The sequence below is a fragment of the Octopus sinensis genome, linkage group LG15 (assembly GCF_006345805.1).
Source record: "Octopus sinensis linkage group LG15, ASM634580v1, whole genome shotgun sequence".
NCBI lineage: Eukaryota > Metazoa > Mollusca > Cephalopoda > Octopoda > Octopodidae > Octopus > Octopus sinensis.
In genome coordinates, this window is record NC_043011.1 from 6,281,581 (window position 1) to 6,306,580 (window position 25,000).

At 40.7% G+C, this 25,000-nt stretch overlaps 1 protein-coding gene across 3 annotated transcripts in view; it reads left to right on the forward strand.

Annotated features, from left to right (window-relative positions):
• Window positions 1-8,368: 8,368 nt before the first annotated feature.
• LOC115219729 (alpha-1,3-mannosyl-glycoprotein 4-beta-N-acetylglucosaminyltransferase A) overlaps window positions 8,369-25,000 on the forward strand; it is a 187,656-nt gene continuing 171,024 nt past the window's right edge. For 2 of the 3 annotated variants that reach the window (XM_036509430.1, XM_029789949.2), the window contains exon 1: window positions 9,063-9,443. The gene's annotated coding sequence lies outside the window, so the exon portion shown is untranslated. Of the gene's footprint in view, window positions 8,549-9,062; window positions 9,444-25,000 lie in introns of those variants that run through there. The other variant, XM_036509429.1, reaches the window with a different exon arrangement.

Here is a 25,000-nt window from a genome sequence, read left to right on the forward strand (position 1 = left end):
CATCCATTTTATGGAAAGTAAACAAAGGTAAATACATTTTGTTATTCTCTTTGCCTGTAGAAAAATAAAGGAGATTATCCCGACATGTTTCATGGCTAGTTGACCACTCATCAGAGGATAAATACCTATCAGCTTTCCACAATATATAGAAACTTTAATAGTAATTACAATTTAAATGAAACACAAGCCAGCACCTGGCTGAAATAGCTTGAAGAATTTTGTCATCCCCCCATTTTCATTGGTGAGATTATATTTGGACTTTGATATATAATATGAATGCAATGAGCTGGCAGAATCGTTAGCAAGCTAGGCATAATGATTTGTGGTATTTCATCTATCTTTATGTTCTGAATTCTAATTCTGCTTAGGTTGACTTTGCCTTTAATCCTGGGGCTGATATAATCCTATATATAATAGGATATAATCAACTTTCCCCCTCCCCATAAATTTTTGGCCTTGTACCTACAGTAGAAAGGATATAGAATTTAATAATATCAAACTATTGAAAACTATTTCAATTTTTTTCCTCCGTCATTTCATTCGAAAGCTTCAGCATTTTGAGAATGTATATATATATATATATATATATATTAGCTGTTGAACCTGGCGTTGCTTGTGTTTTCCATGTTGAAGTTAAGTTCACCTCTGACTTTGTATTGAATAAGCATTTCCTTAGAGACTATTCTATCGATTTTCTTGAAATTTTACATGTGAAAAAATGCAAAAGCTGCTGGAAAAATAACATCGTTAGGGGAATTTCCATTCAAATGCCCGACTGAGCTCACAAAAATTGATGCCAACTGAGCATTATCGAGTTTTCAAAAAATTCCGACCTTATTTGAACTTCAAGAAGTGTGAGTTAACTATGGGCCAAAAATCCTTAAAATCAGTTGGATGGTGCAGGAGGAGTTAGAGTAACCCCAAACACACAGACAGACAGACACCATTACACCTTTATGTATATAAATACACACACACACACACACAGATGTGTGTGAATTTGTGTATGTGTGTTTGTGTGTGTGTGTGTGCATGTGTTCATATGTATATATAAATCTAGGACAAGGATTTTTCAGTGACCAACTACCAAATTTACTCACAAAGCTTTGGTTGAACTGATGCTACAGTAGACAATATTTGTTCAAGGTGCACCACACCATGAAATAAACTATCTAAGGTAGATTTAAAGTAGTTAACCTGTAATTTAAAACATCCATTTTATGGAAAGTAAACAAAGGTAAATACATTTTGTTATTCTCTTTGCCTGTAGAAAAATAAAGGAGATTATCCCGACATGTTTCATGGCTAGTTGACCACTCATCAGAGGATAAATACCTATCAGCTTTCCACAATATATAGAAACTTTAATAGTAATTACAATTTAAATGAAACACAAGCCAGCACCTGGCTGAAATAGCTTGAAGAATTTTGTCATCCCCCCATTTTCATTGGTGAGATTATATTTGGACTTTGATATATAATATGAATGCAATGAGCTGGCAGAATCGTTAGCAAGCTAGGCATAATGATTTGTGGTATTTCATCTATCTTTATGTTCTGAATTCTAATTCTGCTTAGGTTGACTTTGCCTTTAATCCTGGGGCTGATATAATCCTATATATAATAGGATATAATCAACTTTCCCCCTCCCCATAAATTTTTGGCCTTGTACCTACAGTAGAAAGGATATAGAATTTAATAATATCAAACTATTGAAAACTATTTCAATTTTTTTCCTCCGTCATTTCATTCGAAAGCTTCAGCATTTTGAGAATGTATATATATATATATATATATATATATATAAAAGAAGAATAAGCTTTGAAAATTTTATTATGAATAAAAGGTGGAAAATTTTCACATTATTAAAATCGGTCACATGCTTCAATAATTTTCAGACATTTAATCATGCAATAATCATCAGAAGATCAACAACTATCATGTGAATTTTCAGAAAATTTATTTTCTCAAAGAATTTCTTCATTTATTTCAGTTCATTTTCTGTTTACTTATTGCATGACTAAATTGTTTTAAAACAATTGAAACCAGTAGCATATTTTGATAAGAATGTAAACGTTTTCCTTCTTTTATTCATGATAAAATTCTCATGTGAATCCTCTTAACCATTTCAAAATGTGTGTGTGGATGGATGGATGTATATATGTCTATCCCTCAAATATTTGGTTACTGCACCATTTCATATATTAATAAATGGGATACTTTTACTTGTGGAGGCGCAATGGTCCTGTGGTTAGGGCAGTGGACTCGCGGTCAGTGGATCGTGGTTTTGAACAAGACGAAGAAAGATGTATAAACAACAAACAGATGTATTAGTTTAATGCTCGGGAAGGTGAGAAAGTCTTTTATGTTTTGAGCCTACACTCTTCAACAGAAAGGAACAAGAGAAAATAAACAAAGAGAATAAAAAAACGAAAGCCTTAGTAGCTAGCAGACAGAGGTGGTTATACAGGAAAGCTAGGAAGAAGGGGAGATAATAAAATAATGGTGATCCCAAAATGAAGGTGTGCATGCGTGTGTATGTGAGAGCGTGTGTGTGCATGTGGATAGGGGCTGGTGACCTTGACATGTGGGTGTGTACATGTGTATGTGTGTGGATGATGGTGTGGGTGCTGGGAAGTGGTCAGTGCTAGTGTGTGCAGAGTGGTGTAGCGTGGTGGTGTGGTGTATGTAGTGTGGTGTGTGGGTGCTGGGAAGTGGTCAGTGCTAGTGTGTGCAGGGTGGTGTGGTGTGGTGTAGTGTGGTGGTGTGGTGTATGTAGTGTGGTGTGTGGGTGCTGGGAAGTGGTCAGTGCTAGTGTGTGCAGAGTGGTGTGATGTGTAGTGTTGTGTATGTAGTGTGGTGTGTGGGTGCTGGGAAGTGGTCAATGCTATTTGTGTGCAGGGTGGTGTGGTGTGGGTGCTGAGAAGTGGTCAATGCTATTGTGTGTGGTGTGGTGTGGGTGATGGGAAGTGGTCAATGCTAGTGTGTGCAGGGTGGTGTGGTGTGGGTGTTGGGAAGTGGTCAATGCTAGTGTGTGTGGTGTATGTAGTGTGGTGTGGGTGATGGGAAGTGGTCAATGCTAGTGTGTGCAGGGTGGTTTGGTGTGATGTGGTGCAGTGTGACATGATGGTATGTGGTGTGGTTGTGTTGGGGTGTGGGAGGGTAAATCTCACTTGTTTCCTCTTAAAGTATATCTTGTTTTTCCCTTATTATAATCTAACACATAGTTTCTGTTGCTGCTGTATATTAAAATTGAGAATTATGGGAATATTATTTGCAGATGTTATTGTAAAATGAAAAAAAAAACCGGAAAATGGATATTTTTTGGTTTTATTTATTCTCCATTACACATGTTTCATTTGCTAATAGGAATTACAAAGTTGTACATAATGCCATTATGAGTACTCAATATGTGAGGCTGGCACATGAGGTCTTTATGTGGCACCAGCACAGGTGTCTCTAACGTGGCACTGGCACGAGTTCTTTTTACTTGGCATTGGCTGTAAATGGAGACATTACATTATTAGAAATGTTCAGTTTTCTTCAGGTGAATATGAATCACAACATCCAAAAACATTTGAAACCTAACAGTGCAACTTCATAATTCTATGACCATTGCCTATATATAGGCACAGGGGTAACTGTGTGGTAAGAAACTTGCTTCCCATTGCACATGCATTGTTGTCAGTGTGCATATGCATTGTTATCCGCATTGTGCATATCACCAAAAGAAGCAACCAAACTGTGTACAGCTGGTGAAAAAAGAAGCTCAACTGTAAGGTAAGACTTTTGTTTTTTGGGTTCAGTGGGGGGTTTGTTGTTTGCTGTAATTATTTTTGCACAAGCAAGAAGTCCTCACTGGATTCTAAACCCTGGCCTGCCTGCAGTTGAGCAAAATAGTTCACGTTAAGTGTAAATTTTTTCTCACTTAATTGTGAGAATTCTGGCCTGGGGGCGTATCGCGCCTCCAAAAAATTTGTCCCCTTTTTGTGAATTTTAAAAATTAATTGTCAGAATTGCTGTTTTGAGGGAGTGTCTTGCCTCCGAAGATTGAACAACTTGTATACCAATTTTCGTGGAAGTTGTGTTCCAGTTGTGGTGTTCCGGGCTTGACCTTGGTCAAGAGTACCTAGTGGCTGGAAGATTGTTTTTTTTGCTGTGTTTTTGAACTCTCTTTACTCATTTTACTCTTTTACTTGTTTCAGTCATTTGACTGTGGCCTTTAGTCAAGCAAATCAACCCCAGGACATATTCATTGTAAGCCTAGTACTTATTCTATTGGTCTCTTTTGCCGAACCACTAAGTTATGGGGACATAGACACACCAGCATTGGTTGCCAAGCGATGCTGGTGACACAAACACAGACACACAAACATACACACTCACATATATATACATATATATAGATATATATGATGGGCTTCTTTCAGTTTCCGTCTACCAAATCCACTCACAAGGCTTTGGCCAGCCCGAGGCTATAGTAGAAGACACTTGCCCAACGTTCCACGCAGTGGGACTGAACCCCATGTGGTTGGTAAGCAAACTACTTACCACACAGCCACTCCTGCACCTATTGACTTTCCTTCTTCTAAACTTTTTTTGACTTCCCCTTTTCATGATTTGTTTTCTTTTTCTTCCTTCCATTTTATTGTGACTTTCTTTTGATTTCTTTCTTTTTGAGTTTTATTTTGAACTATTTCCGAACTGTTATTACAAAAAAGAAAAAAACATGGCATTGAAAAAGACAATGTTTTGGAGTGGGAAATTATACCACCCAAACACCACCGTCGTTGAAGAGCAGACGGTGGTGTTGAGGACTTATTCCAAGTCGCTCGACACCATTGCCCTATTTGAAAAGACTGTAATTGAAAAGGAGTTGGCAGAGTATCTGCCAACTATTAAATTCATTTCCAGGAGGGTCAAATATGCAACAGTGTGATTGCTCCTTGACACCCCTGAAGATGCTTGTAAATTTGGGAGCCAGCCCTTAGAGGGCAAAGAAATTTTGTTTCTTTCCACGTATTGTAGGAAGAGGTTGGCAAAAGCTTGGGTCTGCAGGTTGCCACCCAGGATAAAACCTGAGTGGATAGAGACTATCCACTGGGGTCTGGGTGGTAGCAGAGCCGAGCTCCTTAATGTGAAAGTTTTTCCTGTGGCTGATTGGGTTGGGTCAAAAGCTGTTTTGACCCTGTGGACCCAATCAGCCAATCTGGTTTTCCCAGATTTATTGAAAATGGCCAGGTGCAGGTACCTGGTGATTCTTGAGGGTTGCTCCCTGCCAGGTGTCATCAGTGCCTGCCGCCTGGCCATATAAAGAAAAACTGTCCCCAGGACCAGAATAGGGTCCTGGATCAGTTGGTTGTAGAAGAGCCCCCACCTCCTCCACTGGAAGGAGAGATAGAGGTAGGTGAGGAGGAGAGATCTCCCGCCAGAAAAAAATGGAGAAAAAGGAAGAAGGGGAGCAACAATGTTGCTCACCAAAGGATCCTAGAGTGGTGGTAGGAGGCGATGTTCCTCTGGTTGAGGCAAAGGAGCCAACCCCCTCCCGTGCCAAAGATAAAAAAGAAAAAACAAAAAAGAAAAATGGGACGGTGCCAGCAGTTTGCAATGCTCTGCTGGCATGTCCAGAAACCTCGTCGGTGGAAATTGTGCCACTGGCGGAGGAGGCTGTGGCCCCTCCCAGGGAAAATAATGAAGAATATGTGGTCTTCTATCTCAAGGGAGGTGCTGTAGAGAACTTTGTGGATAGTTTGGAAGGTCGGGAACGGGTGGTCCCGACCTGCATGGATAGTCCATACAGGCCTCCACATGTGGCTGCGGAGGTCATGGATGAGAGTAATTTTTATTAAATAATTGATTACTTTTCTAAGGAAGAGTACAACTATCTTTTCTGGGTCCCGGACTTGCTGCTGCGGGATTGCCTGAAGGCAGCAAGAGATTTAATTGGGGGATGATTGATAAGAGGCTTAGCACCTCAATTTAATGTTTCGGTTATTATTATGAAATCTAATGTTACTGTAAGAGGTTCATTACTTCATTTGTGTTTTTTGTTTTTCCCCCCAAAAATAAAAATAAAAAAAAAGCCAAGGATCGGCAGGTGTCTTTTGTCTTCTCCCATTAATACCCATTTCTTTATTGCCCACAAGGGGCTACACACAGAAGGGACAAACAAGGACAGACAAAAGGATTAAGTCGAATACATCGACCCCAGTGCGTAACTGGTACTTAATTTATCGACCCTGAAAGGATGAAAGGCAAAGTCGACCTCGGCGGAATTTGAACTCAGAACGTGACGGCAGACGAAATACGGTTACGCATTTCTCCCGGCGTGCTAACATTTCTGCCAGCTCGCCGCCTTAATACCATCTTTTTCATCACTCATCTCATCAATGTCATCAATGTCTTTGTCCAACCTGCAAGCTTCTGTGCAATGCCTTTATGGCAAAATTTTGAAATAAAGAAGCTTGCTTCCCAACCTAGCTATAGGCATTTGTATAAATCAGGGGTCCCAGAACTCTTTAGCCAGCAACCCCTTCATGGAATCCTTGACCTCTCATCAACCCCCAGGTCTGTACAAGAAAATAAATAAATAAAAATTGTAATCAAGTATATGTGTAAGGCGGCGATCTGGCAGAACCGTTAGCATGCTGGGTGAAATGCTTAGCAGTATTTCGTCTGCTGTTACGTTCTGAGTTCAAATTCCGCCGAGGTCGACTTTGCTTTTCATCCTTTCGGATGTAATCTACTTAATCTGGGGTCGATGTAATCTACTTAATCTGTTTGTCTGTCCTCTCTGTGTTTAGCTCCTTGTGGGTAGTAAAGAAATATATATGTGCAGTTTTCAGGCATTTTCCGATCCCTGGAATAGTCCCATCGACCACTTTGGTGATTCCTGGCATAGATTATTACATCACCGACTTAAGTTTTCTCAAAACTTCCTGAAAAGAGCATATTTTCTGCAGAAATCTTGTAGGGGTACATTTTCGTGGGTGAAGATTATAAAATCCAGAGAAAATCTTTTGTAAGAGTTTTTGGATAATTTTCCCCTCCCCACACTCATTCTAACTTTGTAACGACTCATTTCAGAAATTCTAGCGATTTTCCCTTTTTTTTTTTAAGAGTTGCGGTTCAAACATCGCTACATAATCTAGATTCTTGAAAACATATTTGTGCAAAATGTCATTTAAATATATATACATTTTAAAGGGATTTATGAGTCGGGTGGGGTAGAAACGACCCGAAAGTCCTTAGAAGAAAGCATTAAAAAAAAAAAATCAGCATAATCGGGCTGCAAAATTTCATTATTCAAAAACTTTCAAGGAAAGAAAGTCAATGGTGGTACCGATCTGTAGCTCGGCGAGCGCGCGTATACAGGGAATTTAGGTTACAAATAAGGAAAAAGATGTCCCCACCACTTGTCTCTTAAAGATATCCAGGACTATATTGTGTCCCTTTTTTTTAATGAAAACGGAAAGGTGTGATTTGAGAGAGATTTGGCTGCTATATCTAGCAGACCGCATAGCGTCTCTCAAAAACAATAAGGAAAATTTTCACCTGATTGTAAATTATTTGTACAAAAGACACAGTTTAACATACGAAACCTGTTTCTCGGTTACACAACAACCACTTTCTTTCATTCAGGGTCTTCCTACCGTTACCCTCCTTTCTCTCCATCTCTCTTCATCTCTCCTCACTTATTCTAACTCCCTATATATCGAATTCTTTCATGCATATCCCATGCTCTTTCTATTACTCCCATTTCACTTACTCCTCTCTCTATATTTTGCTTTTTTTCTCCCTCTTACTCACTCACTCTATCTATCCTTGTCTTTCACTCATTCCCTCCCATCCTTTCTATACTTTTTTATATCCGCCACATTTACGTACTCCCTCTCTACTTTTTATTACTCTACTTCTTTCACTCCGTTTTATCTTTTTTTTTTACTCACTCCCTATTTACAATTCTCTATTTCTTCCACTTTCACTCCCTCTCTCCAGATTACCATTTTATTTCTTCCCTTCGCTCGTTCTCAAAGTTGACTACTCTTCGTCTTTCATTCACTCCCTCTCTACCGCTTTCACTTACTCCGTCTGTATATTTTACTATATCAACCTTTTCTCCTCATTTCCCATTCATAAGTTCAGTCTATTCCCCTCTTACTCTCACTCCCTTTCCACACTTCACTCAATGCACCTCCTCCCCTCACTTCTTTCTACAGTTTACGCTTTCGTCGCTTTCCGTCACTTCCTTTCTACTCTATTACTTTATCTCTCTTTCCCCACTGACGTCCTTTCTACATTCTTACTCTATCCACTTCTTACCTTCACTTTCTCCCGTCATTCTGTCTCCCTCCTCCGTCTCACTTCCTCTCTATACTATTACTCTAGCTCTCTCTTTTGCCATCGTGCATCATCACACACCCAATATTTTGCCAGAACCATCAGGACGCTTCCTTTCACTACAAGTCGGCAGTTAATATTTTGTTTTGCTTTTTCCCCTTTTCATTTCCTCCGAAGAAAGAAAAAAAAAAGAAAGGTGTAAAATAAGGTTAGTAGCTTTCTCATTTACACTCATTATATCTTTAGTCGTATTAACCATAATTATAATTATGGCCCGACCAACCTAAGTTTTTTTTTGTTTGCTTTTAATTATCCACTCACGTTTCTTTAACATTTTCAACTTTGGAAAGTCACCTACCTGCCTTCTTTGCTTTTTGTCTATCCATCTATCTATCTATCTATCTATCTATCTATCTATCTATCTATCTATCTATCTATCTATCTATCTATCTATCTATCTATCCATCGATCTATCTATCTATCTATCTATCCATCTATCTATCTATCTATCTATCTATCTATCTATCCATCTATCTATCTATCTATCTATCTATCTATCTATCTATCTATCTATCTATCCATCGATCTATCTATCTATCTATCTATCTATCCACAACACATTTATGTAATCATTTCCATTCTTACGCAGCACCTATCTCTGTCTGTCCATCCATCCACCCGTCTGTCTGCCTCTTTATTTATACGTCTGTCTCTATCCATCTCTCTAGTTATCTAAATTACAGACGAATTTAACAGCCGCCCAGATCAATATTATTGTTTGGTTCATTCCTCGGCAAATTAACCTCAAAGATAGGGAACGAAACCAAACCCGAACCAACAACATTAACCTACCACCTTCACACACCATTTCGGCCGGTTCCTTCTGTGTCTTTTATTCTCCCGGTTACACAATTAATTCCAATTAAACTAATCAAACCAAACTTGTCAACAGACAGCAACACACATGCTGAACAGAATATATTTAGAAGGCATCTTTAAAAAACACAACATCGACATTTTTCCAGAAAGGATTAATGTGAAAACCAACAAAGGCCGTGCTTGTTAAATCGACAAGAAACGATTAAGCCTTGTTGTCTATCTCTGTGAGTATTATAAATATATCATCATTATTATCAATGTTTCTTCCTCGTTGCTTTAAAAATATTTATTTTGTTCCTTGTTATTTCTTTTTTTCTTTTGAGAGCAAAAAGAAAAGGGGGCAATTATCAATGGTTCACAAGTATTTTAGGGGTTCTAACACGATAAATTGTTATTTACATCTTGTCTGGGGTACGTGTTCACATATTTTACAAAATGATGGGTGTATCTAATAATTGTCTACAGGCCTTACGGATCTGGCTAACCATATTATACCTACTTATGTATATGTGAAGCTATATACATGCATACATGTCTTCATATATACCTACCTTTCTACAAAAGCCTCCTATTCTACACCTACCAATCAATGTATACCTTGCTATCGACATACACACACGCACCTACCTCTCTCTACAAATTGGTATACTTAACTTTATATACACCTATCTCTATATTTTGCTATCTACACACATAGCTTTATATACAATCTATATATTGTATCTACACACACATATATTTACCTAGCTATCTACACTCTTATATCGATATATCCAGCTTTATACACACATTATCTATATGCCTAGCTTTCTACACACATACACATATATATATCTCTATACCTAGCTATTTACATGTATACCCACTATACTTCGAGCTATTCACATGTCTATATTTCTGCCTAAATCCATTCATTTATGTCTATAAATTTTTTATAAACCTACCTATCTATATAACTAGCTTTTTATACGCGTGCCTATCGATATAATTATCTACCAACACACACACACATATGTAGATGTACTTGCATAGCAAGTGATTTGATCTGAGATCGTGTGCTGGAACGAAAACAATTGTATATATATATATATATATATATATATATATATATATCTAACTATATTCATAGTTATCTACACTCCCATACAAACCTACAAAACTATACGCCTACCTGTCTTTATATCTAGCTTTCTACATACACACACACACACACCCTTTTGGTACATACTTGTACCCATGTATACTCATGTACATATGTATGTATGTTTCTACACACGTGCATCTATGTATATACATATCTACACACATGTATGTACATACATACTTATATACCCACCTTTGTATCTCTGTATATACCTATCTGTGTGTGTATATATATATTTGTATGTATATGTGTATATAAATACATATTTACACATATATGTGCTTATTTGCTAATATCTGTTTATGTCAGGGTCCCCAATGTAGAAAATGTAGACATAGTGATAACAAATTCTATACCCTAGTCCTCTTTTATTTTCTACATACTACTTCAAAGAATGGACTACTGCTGGCCAAGTGGTACAATTAGTCAATACGATTGAACTGCACATGTTTGGTTGCTGGAGTTTGTAAAAAAAAAAAAGCACAGGTTTGAATGATTCAACTCATACAGAGAAAACTAAGAACTTCCAGCTACAGTATTAACACATAAAGCACGATGGGCCATGATTGTGGCCATCAGATACAGGTCGACAGGCCACGATTGTGGCCCAGATAGATGCATTTAATTTATGGGCCTCTGTTGGGGGTCTAATGTCACTGAAATGCTCCAGTACCCACCCCAGAATGCAAGAGGAGTAATAGGTCAACTAATGACTTTTCAGATGATGTGAAACTTGCTACCATTATTTACTAAGAAGATATTTAAACTGTTTTTTTGTGTGTGCATGGTAGTCTCCTTTTCATAAAATGTACTCAGCAGTCCATGCGATGTAAGTACAAATCCCAGCACTTTATTATTAACAAGGGGGAGTTAACTATATTGTAGAAGTGTTATCTTTTATCTTATTTCACTCATTGGACTGCAGCCATTTTGGGTCACTAATCTTGAAGAGTTTAATTGGACAAATCAACTTCAGTACTGAGATTTTAAAGTTTGCTACTTATTTTATTAGCCTCTATTGCCAAACTGCTAAGCTATCGTAATGCACACAAACCACCTCCAATTTTCAAGTAGTGGTAGGCACAAAAACACACCCGCTCACACACATACATGTATACGATGGACTGCCACACAGTTCTCATCTACCAAATTTACTCTCAAGGTACGAGGGACGTTCAATAAGTAATGCCTCTGACCTACTTGCAGTTGTTTGATCTAGCTGAAATTTTGCATGTGCAATTATTTATATCTCTATAGATTAAGTGGCAAATTACAGCTCTGAAATAATTGTGGTTTCTGATTTACACGTGTTTGAACTGAGTCAAGTGTGAAATGGAGCCTGTTGAGTGGCGAGCAGTGATCCGGTTTTTGTATTTGAAAGGACGCACACCACGGGAGACTTTTGATGAAATGAAAGTAACTTATGGTGATGATGCCCCATCATATGACCTTGTAAAATGCTGGCATAGTGAATTCAAACATGGTCGGAACTCTGTGGAAACAGCTCCCAGATCTGGTCACCCCCTTCTGCCATTGATGAGGCATCTGTCCGTCAAGTTGAGGCTACCATTTTGGAAGATCGACGCATAACTATTCGCCAAATAGCCCATGAGGTCAAGATTAATACCGGGTCTGTAGAAACTATCATTCATGACCATCTGCATATGCAAAAGGTCTCTGCCAGATGGATTCCCAGGTTGTTCACACCTTTCCAGAAGCAAGAACGCGTCGAGTGCTTGAAGATGAATTTGGAGATGTGCCAAGAAGATGAGTCAAAATTTTTCAAAAGTCTGATTACACAGGATGAAACCTGGGTCCATCACTATGATCCAGAGACCAAAGCCCAGTCAATGCAGTGGAAGCACCGTGACTCACCTCCTCCAAAGAAGGCAAGGGTGCAGCCCTCTGCTGGTAAGGTCATGCTCACAGTCTTCTGGGACCAGGACGGAGTAGTGATGACAGATTTCCTGGCAAAGGTTACCACAATTACAGGAGCCTATTATACTTCACTTTTGAGGAAATTAAGAGAAGCTATCAAAATCAAGAGGCGGGGCAAGATCAACAAAGGCATCCTCCTGCTGCAGGACAACGCTCCGGTCCACAACTCGCGTGTCACCAGATCAGAAGCACAGGCATGCGGCTATGAACTCCTCCCCCATCTCCCTACTCTCCTGACTTTGCACCCTCTGATTTTCACCTCTTCCCAGCCATGAAGTTGTTTTTGAAAGGAAAGCGTTTCCCAGATGATGCAGCCTTGATTTCTGAAGTCATGTCGTGGTTGGAGGACCAAGCTGGGGTCTTCTACAAAAACGGTCTCCAGAGCTGCATCAAACGATGGGAGAAATGCGTAACTCTGGGTGGTTTTTATGTAGAAAAAGACTAATAACTGTGCCAAATTTCGTTGCTCTACTGCTATGGGAAGTGGGTCAGGAGCATTACTTATTGAACGCCCCTCGTATTGGTCATTTCAAGACTGTAGTAGAAGACACTCATGGTGTCACTCAGTGCGATGGAGCCTGAAGCCACATGGCTGGAAAGTAAGCTTCTAAACCACACAGCCTCGCCTGTTATGTATATATTTTTAAAATAAAAATATCGTGTACATTAGAACACATTTAGAGGCTTCCAAATAGGAAAGCCTTGTGCTAGAAAGACCAGTAGAAAACTCAAACCACTAATTATGGATAAATTCTCGAAAAGATTGAAAATAATATATAGTCTATTGACTATTTTTTTGTGCTAGGCCACTGGTAATAATAATTTCTATAATTCTTATTACCTTAATATTATTTATGTTTAAATATTTTTAAAATAAGGTATTTTGTTCTTGTCCCCTTAATAGCATGATGGGAAAATATTATTGAGGTAAATGAAAGGAAACTCAACATACTTTGTAAAGAACCATATTTAATGGTATATAAGACATACCTTTCCCCTCCAGTCCAAATCTCTTTGGGTTTTGTATGTGAAGTTGAGCCTACATACTTCAAAGTACTTGGAACTTTTATCATGAATATGCTCTTCTGAAATTAAGGTGCATCTTTTATGCCATCAAATAAGGTTAATAGAAATATGTCATAGTATTGACTCGGCCATCAGATGCTGTTATACATCACTGGTCACAATACACTTCCAATTTTGTCTTGATTGTGCAATTCTTTTCAATCTTGACACAAATTATTTAACTAAATCTTCTTCCCATTGTCATGGAGGGGGGTGGCTTCCAAGTGCCCTTTTAGATATCTCTTGGATACTGCCCAGTTACTGCACAAGTCTACCTGTTGTCTGTGAACTTTGCAACATGTCTTGCCCAATGAAACTTGTGCTTTTGACACTCTGCTTCGTTCTCAAATTATCTTATTTCATATTGCTTTTAACAATATGAAATGGACCCAGTACATGACTTAGTTGATTACATTGGATCCAGTGCATGACTGGTACTTTATTATTTCTTTTTTTTTTGTTTTTAACTTACTGAGTTTCAAGGAAAAAGTAATGCTTACAATCCTTGCAGACTCTTCAAGACTGGTGAGGTTGTTGCCATTAATGTTCCCGTTAAACTGTTACAGAGGGCCAATGTTAGGGGGAGGGGAAGGCTGGACAGGACACACTGGTTAAAGCTGGAGATGGGTTTGAGGTTAGATGTAGTAATAAAGGAGTTGAGAGGTGAAGGGGTTGGGGTGTATCATTGATGTGTGTGTGTGTGTGTAATATTGTTTGTTATTTGACTGTGTTGGGGCATTTCCTTGAAGGGTTTTAGTTGAACAAATTGACCCCGTATCTTATTTTCTTTTGTTAAGTCTGGCACCGATTCCATTAGTCCCTTATGCCAAACTGCTAAGTTACAGGGACATAAATGAACCAACACTGATTGTCAAGTAGACAAACACAAACACATAGATACATGCACTTATGATGGGCTGCATTCAGTTTCCATCTATCAAATCCATTTTCTGGGCTTTGGTTGGCTCCAGGGCTAAAGTGCCATGCAGGGGAACTGAACCTGGAACCATGTGGTTGAGGAGCCAATTTCTTACCATACAGCCATATATCTATAATATAAATTGGACATGGGTGATCTTTGTATTCAATCTTGTCTTGAGGTTCACAGCCAAACGGCTAGATGGATTTGCGTGAAAAATGGCACATATGTGCAGACGGGTGCATAGTTTGGAATGCAGTTTGTATTTTTTTGCTACCCCCCCCCATACTTACCGAGAAAATCGATTAAAACTTTTTCAAATAGAATTTTCCTCTTTCTTCTGCCATTGAAACAACCAGTTGCATAGAAGCTGTTTTCTGACGGGGTGGGGTCAAGAAATGTTCACATAGCTGGAGGCTCCAATCGAAACAGGGGACCTGAAATGATAAGGTTGACAAACGCTGTTATAGATTATGCCTAACCGAAAATGGTCAAAGCTACATCATCCAAACAGACCGGGTGAAACCGGGCTTAGCTGCTAGTCTATATATATATATATATATATATAGATATATATATATATATATATATATCTGTTGAGCTCTGTGGGGAACAGATCATTTTAATAGATATTTCCTCCTGCTTAGTTACATCTGGCATTACTTCAAAGAATACTTGGATAAAAAGTTGCTTAGTTCATCATCATGATCATCATAACTGTATCATCTGTTGTCTATTCCCACCCTCCCTTCTCACCTGTGTAGGTGGAGTCTGCCTCACAGCATCAGTTCATGGGCCTTGACTCAGGTGCATCTGTTAAATACCTAAATGTTCTTAAATTTTCTGGAACTTGCCTCTACCCTTAATGAACTGTAATAACCGTTCTGACTTCCTGAATATGAGCAATTGAAGCCTTAAAAGAAATTCAATGGCTTTATCTCTCCACTGTTGCCCATCCTTGGTCTTTTGTTCCATGTTTAGGCCCAAATAAGAAAAATATCTCAGAATTCACAAACATACGTTGTCCAAGAATTGTTATGCTTCAAGCTATATGAATGTATATCTTCTTTATTTTTTATAATTTTTACTTTTTCACTCAGTAGACTGTGGCCATGCTGGGGCACTGCAATTGAAGAATTTTAGTCAAAGGCACCAACGACCCCAGTACTTATTTTTTTAAAAGTCTGGTGCTTGACCTATTGGTCTCTAAATTTTTCAAACTGTTCTGTTCAGGTATTACTCTTTACTCTTTTACTTGTTTCAGTCATTTGACTGTGGCCATGCTGGAACATGCCTTTAGTCGAGCAAATTGACCCCGGGACTTATTCTTTGTAAGCCCAGTACTTATTCTATCGGTCTCTTTTGCTGAACCGCTAAGTGACGGGGACGTAAACACACCAGCATCGGTTGTCAAGCAATGCTAGGGGGACAAATACAGACACACAAACACACACACATACATATATATATATACACATACATATATACGACAGGCTTCTTTCAGTTTCCGTCTACCAAATCCACTCACAAGGCATTGGTTGGCCTGAGGCTATAGCAGAAGACACTTGCCCAAGATGCCACGCAGTGGGACTGAACCCGGAACCATGTGGTTGGTTAGCAAGCTACTTACCACACAGCCAATGTAAACACATCAGCACTGGTTGTGAAGCAGTGGTGGGGGATAAACACTCACTTATATACAATGGTATTCATTCAGTTTCCATCTATGAAATCCAACTCGCAAGGCCTGAGACTACAGCAGACACTTTCCCAAGGTGCCACACAGTGGACTGAACCCAGAACCATGTGGTTGGAAAGCAAGCTTCTTATCACACAGTCATGTCTCAAATATCTTGGAGAATAACAATTCACGAAGGGTCTTTGTTTGTGAATTTCAAGACTTATTTAAAGAATAAATATTTGCCATACACGAAACTCTCAGCCCCCGAGTCACTTTGATGACATTTGCTGATTAAAAATAATAATTCTATTATATGCACAAGGCCAGCAATTGTTAGTGAGTGGAGCTAAGTTGATTACATTGGACCCAGTACGTGACTAGTACTTTATTCTATGGATCCCAAAAGGATGAAAGGTAAAGTCCACCTTGGTGGTATTTCAACTGAGAATGTAAAGAGCTGTGAGAAATGCTGTTAAGCATTTTACCTGACTCTAATGATTCTGCCAGCTTGCCACCGTAATAATCTTTTGTTGGGGGAAGGTGTTGTCAGTTTCACTGACCCCCCCCCCCCGTGCTTCATTGGTATTCGTTTCATCAACTCCGGGAAGGGAATGTTGACCCCTAGCGGTGTCCAGCACACTAACAATTCTGCCAGCTCACAGCTTAATCATTATCTTAATAATAAAAGTACTACACACCCATGCACAGGGGGTGGCTGTGTGGTAAGGAAGCTTGCTTCCCAACCTCGTGGTTCTGGGTTCAGTCGGCGGCGGGAGCTGGCAGAAACGTTAGCACGCCAGACGGAATGCTTAGCGGTATTTCGTCTGTCTTTACGTTCTGAGTTCAAATTCCGCCGAGGTTGACTTTGCCTTTCATCCTTTCGGGGTCGATTAAATAAGTACCAGTTACGCACTGGGGTCGATATAATCAACTTAATCCATTTGTCTGTCCTTGTTTATCCCCTCTGTGTTTAGCCCCTTGTGGGTAGTAAAGAAATAGGTTCTGGGTTCAGTCCCACTGTATGACACCTTGGGCAAGTGTTTTCAGCTATAGCTTCAGGCCAACCCTAGCCTTGTGAATGGATTTGGTTGACAGGAACTGAAAGAAGCCCTCCATATAGCCACACACATATATATATATCTATGTGTGTAACATATAAAAGATAAAGCAAAAATATGCACACACATGTTATTGTAGAATTTTGTTACTTTTAAAAGTTCAAGGTGAATGAATGTCTTGTTGAAAGACAGTTGAGTTGAAAATACCATCCATCGAGAAAGAAGGAGAGAGCCTCTCTATGCAGTTGCTTGACTTGCTAGAAATTTCAACCAAATTTTCTTCACACCACACCCTATGCTCACAAAATGGGAAGGACAGACACATTATATAATGTAGCTGGTGGTACACTATCAGCAAAAGATGTGGTGGTCATGGCCTGACTTCCACATCGGTCTGTTGAGTTAGGGCTGAGTCAGAGTTTAGAGCTTGCTCTTCAAATTTAGGTCTAAAATATCTGGAATATCTAGAGTGTTGACAGGTGATCTGTGAAGGCCATATTCATAAGTAATGTCTGAGCCCGAGTCACCACTCACTCGGTCAACCATTTCTGTTTCTGTGCTTTGAACCATTAACATTCACATTCTGCCAAATGCGGTGCCTATTTATTCACATTGGTTTGAAGTAATCATTCACTATCCTGTAGCTTTGAGATTTTGATGAGGCAGTTGTTAAATTTTAGAATTATATTGTAGGGTTGACGCGACAAGTCTGATCTAGCCAGTTTGAATATAAAATATTGAATAGAAAGTATTTTTAGTGGATCTGGCCAATTTAAATGTTTGTGTGTCACTCTCACTCAGCCAACCAGCTACCTACTTGTGCTTCAGGTTTGTTGGCTTATTACAAGATTGCCAAGAGTGTGTGTGTGTGTGTGTGTGAGGGAAGTGAGATAACATCATGAACCTATTGAATGAGAATTATATTGTCCTTTATTGTGTATGGTTTTTTTTTCTTAAAGTATTCATAGAGTGGGTGATCTCCCTCTTCAATCCATCTTTTGCTCATACACCTACTCTATCATCATCATCGTTTAACGTCCATTTTCCGCACTAGCACGGGTTGGACTGTTTGACCGGGGTCTGGGAAAACCAGGAGGCTGCACCAGGCTCCAGTCTGATCTGGCAGTGTTTCTACAGCTGGATGCCCTTCCTAACGCTAACCACTCCGTGAGTGTAGTGGGTGCTTTTTATGTGCCACCGGCACAGGTGCCAGGGGAGTCTGCAGCGACAACGTTCGGATGGTGCTTTTTACATGCCACTGGCACAGAAGCCAGTCAAGGCGGCGCTGGCATCGGCCACATTCGGATGGTGCTTTTTACGTGCCGCTGGCACAGGTATCACAACTGCTATTTCCATTGATATTTATTTCGATGTTCATGTACTTGACTCAATAGGTCTCCTCAAGCACAGCAGGTTGTTCTGAAATCCAAGGTACTTTGAATGGGCTGGGGCTATGCGGAACTGGTGCAGGAAGCAGCCTGGGTCTTTGCAGTCACAGCATATCTCCAGAGATCTCGGTCCTTCGTCATTGCCTCTGTGAGGCCCAACGCTCTGAGGTCATGCTTGACTACCTCATCCCATGTCTTCTTGGGTCTACCTCTCCCCCTGATACCTTCAACTGTTTGGGAGCGGCACTTCTTCACACATCTCTCCTCATCCATCCACAGTACATGACCATACCATTGCAAGCGTCGCTCTTGCACACCACATCTGATGCTTCTTATGTCCAGCATTTCTCTCAGGGTGCTTACACTCTGTCGTGCGTGCACACTGACATTACACATCCAGCGGATCATGTTAGCTTCATTTCTTTCAAGTCTACGCATGTCCTCTGCAGTCACAGCCCATGTTTCACTACTGTGAAGCATGGCGGTTTGCACACATGCATCATACAATCTACCTTTCACTCTGAGCGAGAGACTCTTTGTCGCCAGTAGGGGTAGGAGCTTTCTAAACTTTGCCCAGGCTATTTGTATTCTAGTGGTGACACTCTCTGAGCATCCACCTCCACTACTAACTTGGTCACCTAGGTAGCGGAAACTATCAACTACTTCTAGTTTCTCCCCCTGGAGTGTGGTGGAATCTGTTTTCTGAGTATCTGTGGTGTCTATTGTCCCTGTGCATCTGCTGCACATGAAAGCTATCTTATCAGTTAATTTCCCTTTGATGTTGTTGCACCTCTTATGCGTCCATAGCTTTCACTGGGTACATCTTATGGAGTTTCTACCTACACCTTTCCTACAGATTGAGCAGGGCCACCTGCCCGAGGGGGTGTGTGATGAGTTCGTCTTTCTGCTTACTATAACTTTGGTCTTTGCTACACTTACTCTAAGGCCCTTTGATTCTAAACCTTGCTTCCACACCCAAAATTTCTTTTCTAGTTCCGGTAGTGATTCTGCAATGAGAGCCAGGTCATCAGCATAGAGGAGCTCCCAGGGGCAACCTGTTTTGAATTCCGCTGTTATTGCCTGGAGGACTATGATGAATAAAAGGGGACTGAGGGCTGAACCTTGGTGTACACCTACTTCTACCTGGAATTCTTCACTATACTCATTGCCAATCTTAACCTTGCTGACAGCCTCTCTGTATAGGGCCTGAACAGCCCTTATTAGCCATTCGTCAATCTCCAGTTTCTGCATTGATCACCAGATAAGGGATCGGGGGACCCTGTCAAAGGCTTTCTCCAAGGCCACAAAAGCTATGTAGAGGGGTTTATCTTGAGCTAGGTATTTCTCCTGCAGTTGTTGAACCAGGAATATAGCATCAGTGGTGCTTCTACCCGGCACAAAACCGAACTGCATCTCATCTAAGCAAATTCTCTCCCTAATGAGTTGGGTTATGACCCTCTCTGTGACCTTCATCACCTGATCCAACAGTTTAATACCCCTGTAGTTATTTCTATCTAGAGCATCACCTTTACCCTTGTAGCAGTTGACTATGGTGCTGCTACGCCAGTCATTGGGTATGACTCCATTATGAACTACCTGGTTTACAATGCGGGTGGCTAGGCCATAGCCCACACAACCAGCAGTTTTAAGCATCTCAGCAGTGATTCCTGATGGGCCGGGTGGGGCTTTTCCTGGTTTCATACCCTTAATTGCCTTAACTACTAGGGAGCTGTCTATTCGGATAGCTGGTCCCTCTACTGGGTCAACATTTGGCAGGCTCTCCTCCTCCCATTCATTCTCCACATTCAGCAGTCTTTCATAATGGCTTCTCCAAGCCTCTTTCTTTTCACCATTATTAAAAGCAAGTGCACCATCATCCATGCAGACACATTTCTCTCCTGTAACATCACTATTTTCTCTCACACACTGTCTAGCAATCCGAAATACCTCAGTTCTTTGGTCCTCACGTCGCTGGACATTGGCAAACTTCTTTTCTGCTTCATCTTTGGCTATGTATACCTGCCGCCAAGCTTCCCTTTTGGCTACATGGTACAGTTCCCTGCTACCCCATCCCTCCAGGCTTTCCAGGCCTGTTTCTTTGCTCTAATGGCTTTGTCTACTGTACTATTCCACCACCACGTAACTCTAGATCTGGAAGGGACTTTGCACCATCCACAGACTTGGTCTGTGGCACTCAGCAAGCTGTCCTGTAGGAATTTCCAGCTACCTTCTATGTCCGATGTCTGTAGCTCCTCCTCCCTCTCATCAAATTTCTTGATGAGGATGTCCCTAAATCTCTGACCATGTGAAGGGTTCTTTAGCTTCCAAATCCTTCTTTTCTGGATTGGTCTGTTTCTTGGTATCCTTCTGGTCTCAAGCCTAAAGTCACTAATGATTAGCCTATGCTGAGGGGTACATTCTTCACCCGGGAGGGTCTTTGTATTTAAGAGCGACTCTGCATCCTGCTGTCTGGTGAGGATGAAGTCTATTTGGCTAGCGGAGTCCCCTGACTGATAGGTTATAAGGTGGCAGTCTGGCTTCCTGAAGTTAGTGTTGCAGATTAAAAGGTTACATGCATCACAGAATTCCAGTAGTCTAGTTCCCTCATCATTTCTGGTGCCAATACCATGGCCACCGTGTACCCCAGTGAAGATACCTGATTCCCGCCCAACATGCCCATTAAAGTCTCCAGCCACAAAGATGAGGTCCTTGCCACTCGTCTTTGAGGTAGCCTGTAGAAGGATATCATAAAAGTGGTCCTTCTGATCATTTGGTAGCCCCGCATGTGGGGCATAGGCGGAGATAATCGTAGCTGTGCCGTTCTGTAGGACTAACCTGAGCTTGAGCACTCTATCGCAAACCCTGACAACCTCTATGACCTTATCCACCCATTTCTCCACAAGGAGAATGCCTACACCCCATACACCATCCATGTTACCTTGCCAGAAAACTTTATACCTATGTGCCTTGCCTGTGAGGACCCTAGCACCTCTCCATCTTACCTCTTGTATGCAGCATACATCAACCCGTCTTCTTTCAAGCATCTCTACAATCTCACTAGACCTACCTTTCAGTGTAGCAACATTGACAGTGCCAACTCCGAAAACTGGGAAGGTAATGTGGGGTGAGGTTTGGGGAGGAGGGATGCAATTCAGCGCCTGAAAAGAAGAGGGTTGTTGTGGTGGTGATCGTTTTTTAGGCATTTTTCATCTGATCTCTCTTCCGACCTGACAACATTCAAGCATTTAGGCATGTTAAGGTTGTGGCCCCTGCGGTAGGCAGGAGCATTAAGGTCATTGATGATGTAGATGTAAGCTGTGTGGCAGAAATACTGCTATTCCAGGTGTTAGTAGCATTCTAAGCAAGCATTATGGTCATTGAGTGACGTAGTTTTAAGCAGCGTAGCAGAAACATGAATATTCCAGTGTTGGGTTGGGGTTCCAGCTGAAAACTGGTTGCATTGCGGCGGGGAAGGGTTCCGGCAGAGAGAAGAGAGAGGGAGAGAAAGTGGGGGAGGAATGGAGGAGAGAGTGCAGGTAATGTAGGGAACAGCACCGGTGGGGAGGGGGGAGTTAGGAGAAGCGGTGGCAGGTTCTAGACTGAATGAAATGTTGGATATCACGAGTGAGGGAGGGGACTGGAAGGAGATAGCCGGTTGAGGTGGTGACAGATTTCAAAACGGAAGGAAACGTAAGATAACTGGTTAAGTGGGACGGTTGATGAGCAGCTGCGCTAGCTGCTTCCATCTTCGGGAAGAGAAGCAAGGGTAATACATAGTGAAATAGCATATTGAGGAGGAGGGGTTCGAAGAATAGACATACGTAATGGTGGTGGGAGAAGGGATATCTGGTGTAGATGGTGTAAAACATGGTATTGGTGGTGGGGGTGGGAAAGGGCAGGCGCACCGTGAATGGCGAAGTCTTGATTGGGGACAGAGCGGTAGAGATATGGAACTAGGAATGAGAAGGATTAAGCAATCGGGGTTTGATAGGGGACAGTATGAATTATGGGAAATAAGAATGTGAGCCGAAAGAGGGGGAACGAATAATAGAGAAACAATATCACAGAGAATGAACAAATTATCATCATACAGAGACGAATAATTATCATAATAAGCTTTACGAGATAGGACTAAAATTAAAAATTATATTTTGGGGGACAATATCAACTGTTAGCTCATGAAAAAACAAACAGTTAGTAAATATATTAGACATTTTAAGTGTTAGTGGCGAATGTAGTACAAGGGGTCAAAAGAAATGAAATGAGTAATTCTTAACTCGCTTTGGACATTGTTGGTCGAGGAATGAATGAATGAATAGAAGGAAACACATGGGCGAGTTTTTAAAAAAAATATAGACTGACCGGAAGAGAGTTTGAGTTGGGGACAGACGGAAATAGTAAATAGGCGCAGGAATGGCTGTGTGGTAAGTAGCTTGCTAACCAACCACATGGTTCCGGGTTCAGTCCCACTGTGTGGCATCTTGGGCAAGTGTCTTCTGCTATAGCCCCGGGCCGACCAATGCCTTGTGAGTGGATTTGGTAGACGGAAACTGAAAGAAGCCTGTCGTATATATGTATATATATATGTGTGTGTGTGTGTGTTTGTCCCCCTAGCATTGCTTGACAACCGATGCTGGTGTGTTTACGTCCCCGTAACTTAGCGGTTCGGCAAAAGAGACTGATAGAATAAGTACTGGGCTTACAAAGAATAAGTCCCGGGGTCGATTTGCTCGACTAAAGGCGGTGCTCCAGCATGGCCGCAGTCAAATGACTGAAACAAGTAAAAGAGTAAAAGAGTAAATGTTAAAAACAGGCTGCGAATGGCGAAGTCTTGATTGGGGACAGAGCGGCAGAGATATGGGACTAGGAATGAGAAGAGTTAAGCAATCTGGGTTTGATAGGGGACAGTACGACTTATGGGAAATAAGAATGTGAGCCGAACGAGGGGGAACGAATAATAGAGAAACAATATCACAGAGAATGAACAAATTATCATCATACAGAGACATTTATATGAGTCAGAAGCTAAACTTCTATTCAAGTTTTATGAAGTGAAAAATATTAAAACATATTGTAATGCTTAACATAGACATTGAGAGTAGACTGCATGTTTGTTCTTTTCTCTTTTCAGGCACAAGTCTAACCTATTTTGTTCATTAAGGCATTGACACCACATAACTCTTATTCTTTATTATAGTGTGTCATGGACAAGTATTTGAGTTTCTAACAGGTAGAAATTGCATCTAGTAGCTCTAAATCTATTCAATTGAAATGCCTTGAAAGGGACTGAACCGGTTTTTTCCCAGGTTAGTCTGGCCCTTCCTTTCCTACCTGTATTGTTTGTACATATTGAATATTGTGAAAAGAAAGCTAAAATCCTGTTTCAAAAATGTGAACAATACAAACTGGGATTGTAAAGTTAGTTTTGATAACTTTATCTCACTCTATTCCATGACACAGTATAGTATTATACCTTACTAGAAATAGCAGCCAAATCTCCATTGACACACAGATCCTACATAATTTATTAGCTAACAAAATCTCTATATATAAAACTGAAAGTGTCTGTGTGCATCACTAAAACTCGAGAACTACCCAAACGATTTCATTCAAATTTTACACATGCCTTACTTAGGATCCATGCAATGTCATAGGCCAAAGACATTTTCAACTTCTTGCCTAATGCGAGCATGGAGCAAACGCATATCTCTACGTATTGCATGCCAAAAGTGAAACAATAACATCTCTATTGTAATGTGAGATAATACTTTCAGTTTTAATAGTTTAACTGTTAATACTTTCACCATGTATATATATCAGTTTCATTTCTGTTAGTTTCACTATGTATTTATGGGGTCCACCAAGGTTCAGTCCTCAGCCCCCTCCTATTTATCATAGTCCTCCAGGCAATAACGGAAGAATTTAAGACAGGATGCCCCTGGGAGCTCCTATATGCTGATGACCTTGCTCTAATTGCTGAGTCACTATCAGAACTGGAGGAGAAGTTTCAGGTGTGGAAACAAGGATTAGAGTCGAAGGGCCTTAGAATCAACCTAGCCAAAACCAAAGTCCTAATAAGTAGGAAGGTGGACCAACCACAAACGACTTCAGGTAGATGGCCCTGCTCGATCTGTAGAAAAGGTGTAGGTAGAAACTCTATAAGGTGCACCAAGTGTAAGCTATGGACACATAAGAGGTGCAGCAATGTCAAAGGTAGGCTAACTGGGAAGATAGTTTTCGTATGTGGCAGATGCTCAGGAGAAATAAACACTGGAAATGTGCAGAGACCAACTTCTACCACGTTCCAGGGAGACAAACTAGAAGTAGTTGATAGTTTCCGCTACCTTGGAGACCAAGTTAGTAGCAGGGGTGGGCGTGCTGAAAGTGTAACTGCTAGAGTAAGAATAGCCTGGGCAAAGTTTAGGGAGCTCTTACCCCTGCTGGTGACAAAAGGCCTCTCGCTCAGAGTAAAAGGCAGACTTTATGATGCATGTGTACGTACAGCCATGCTACATGGTAGTGAAACATGGGCCGTGACTGCTGAGGATATGCGTAAGCTCGCAAGAAATGAAGCCAGTATGCTCCGAT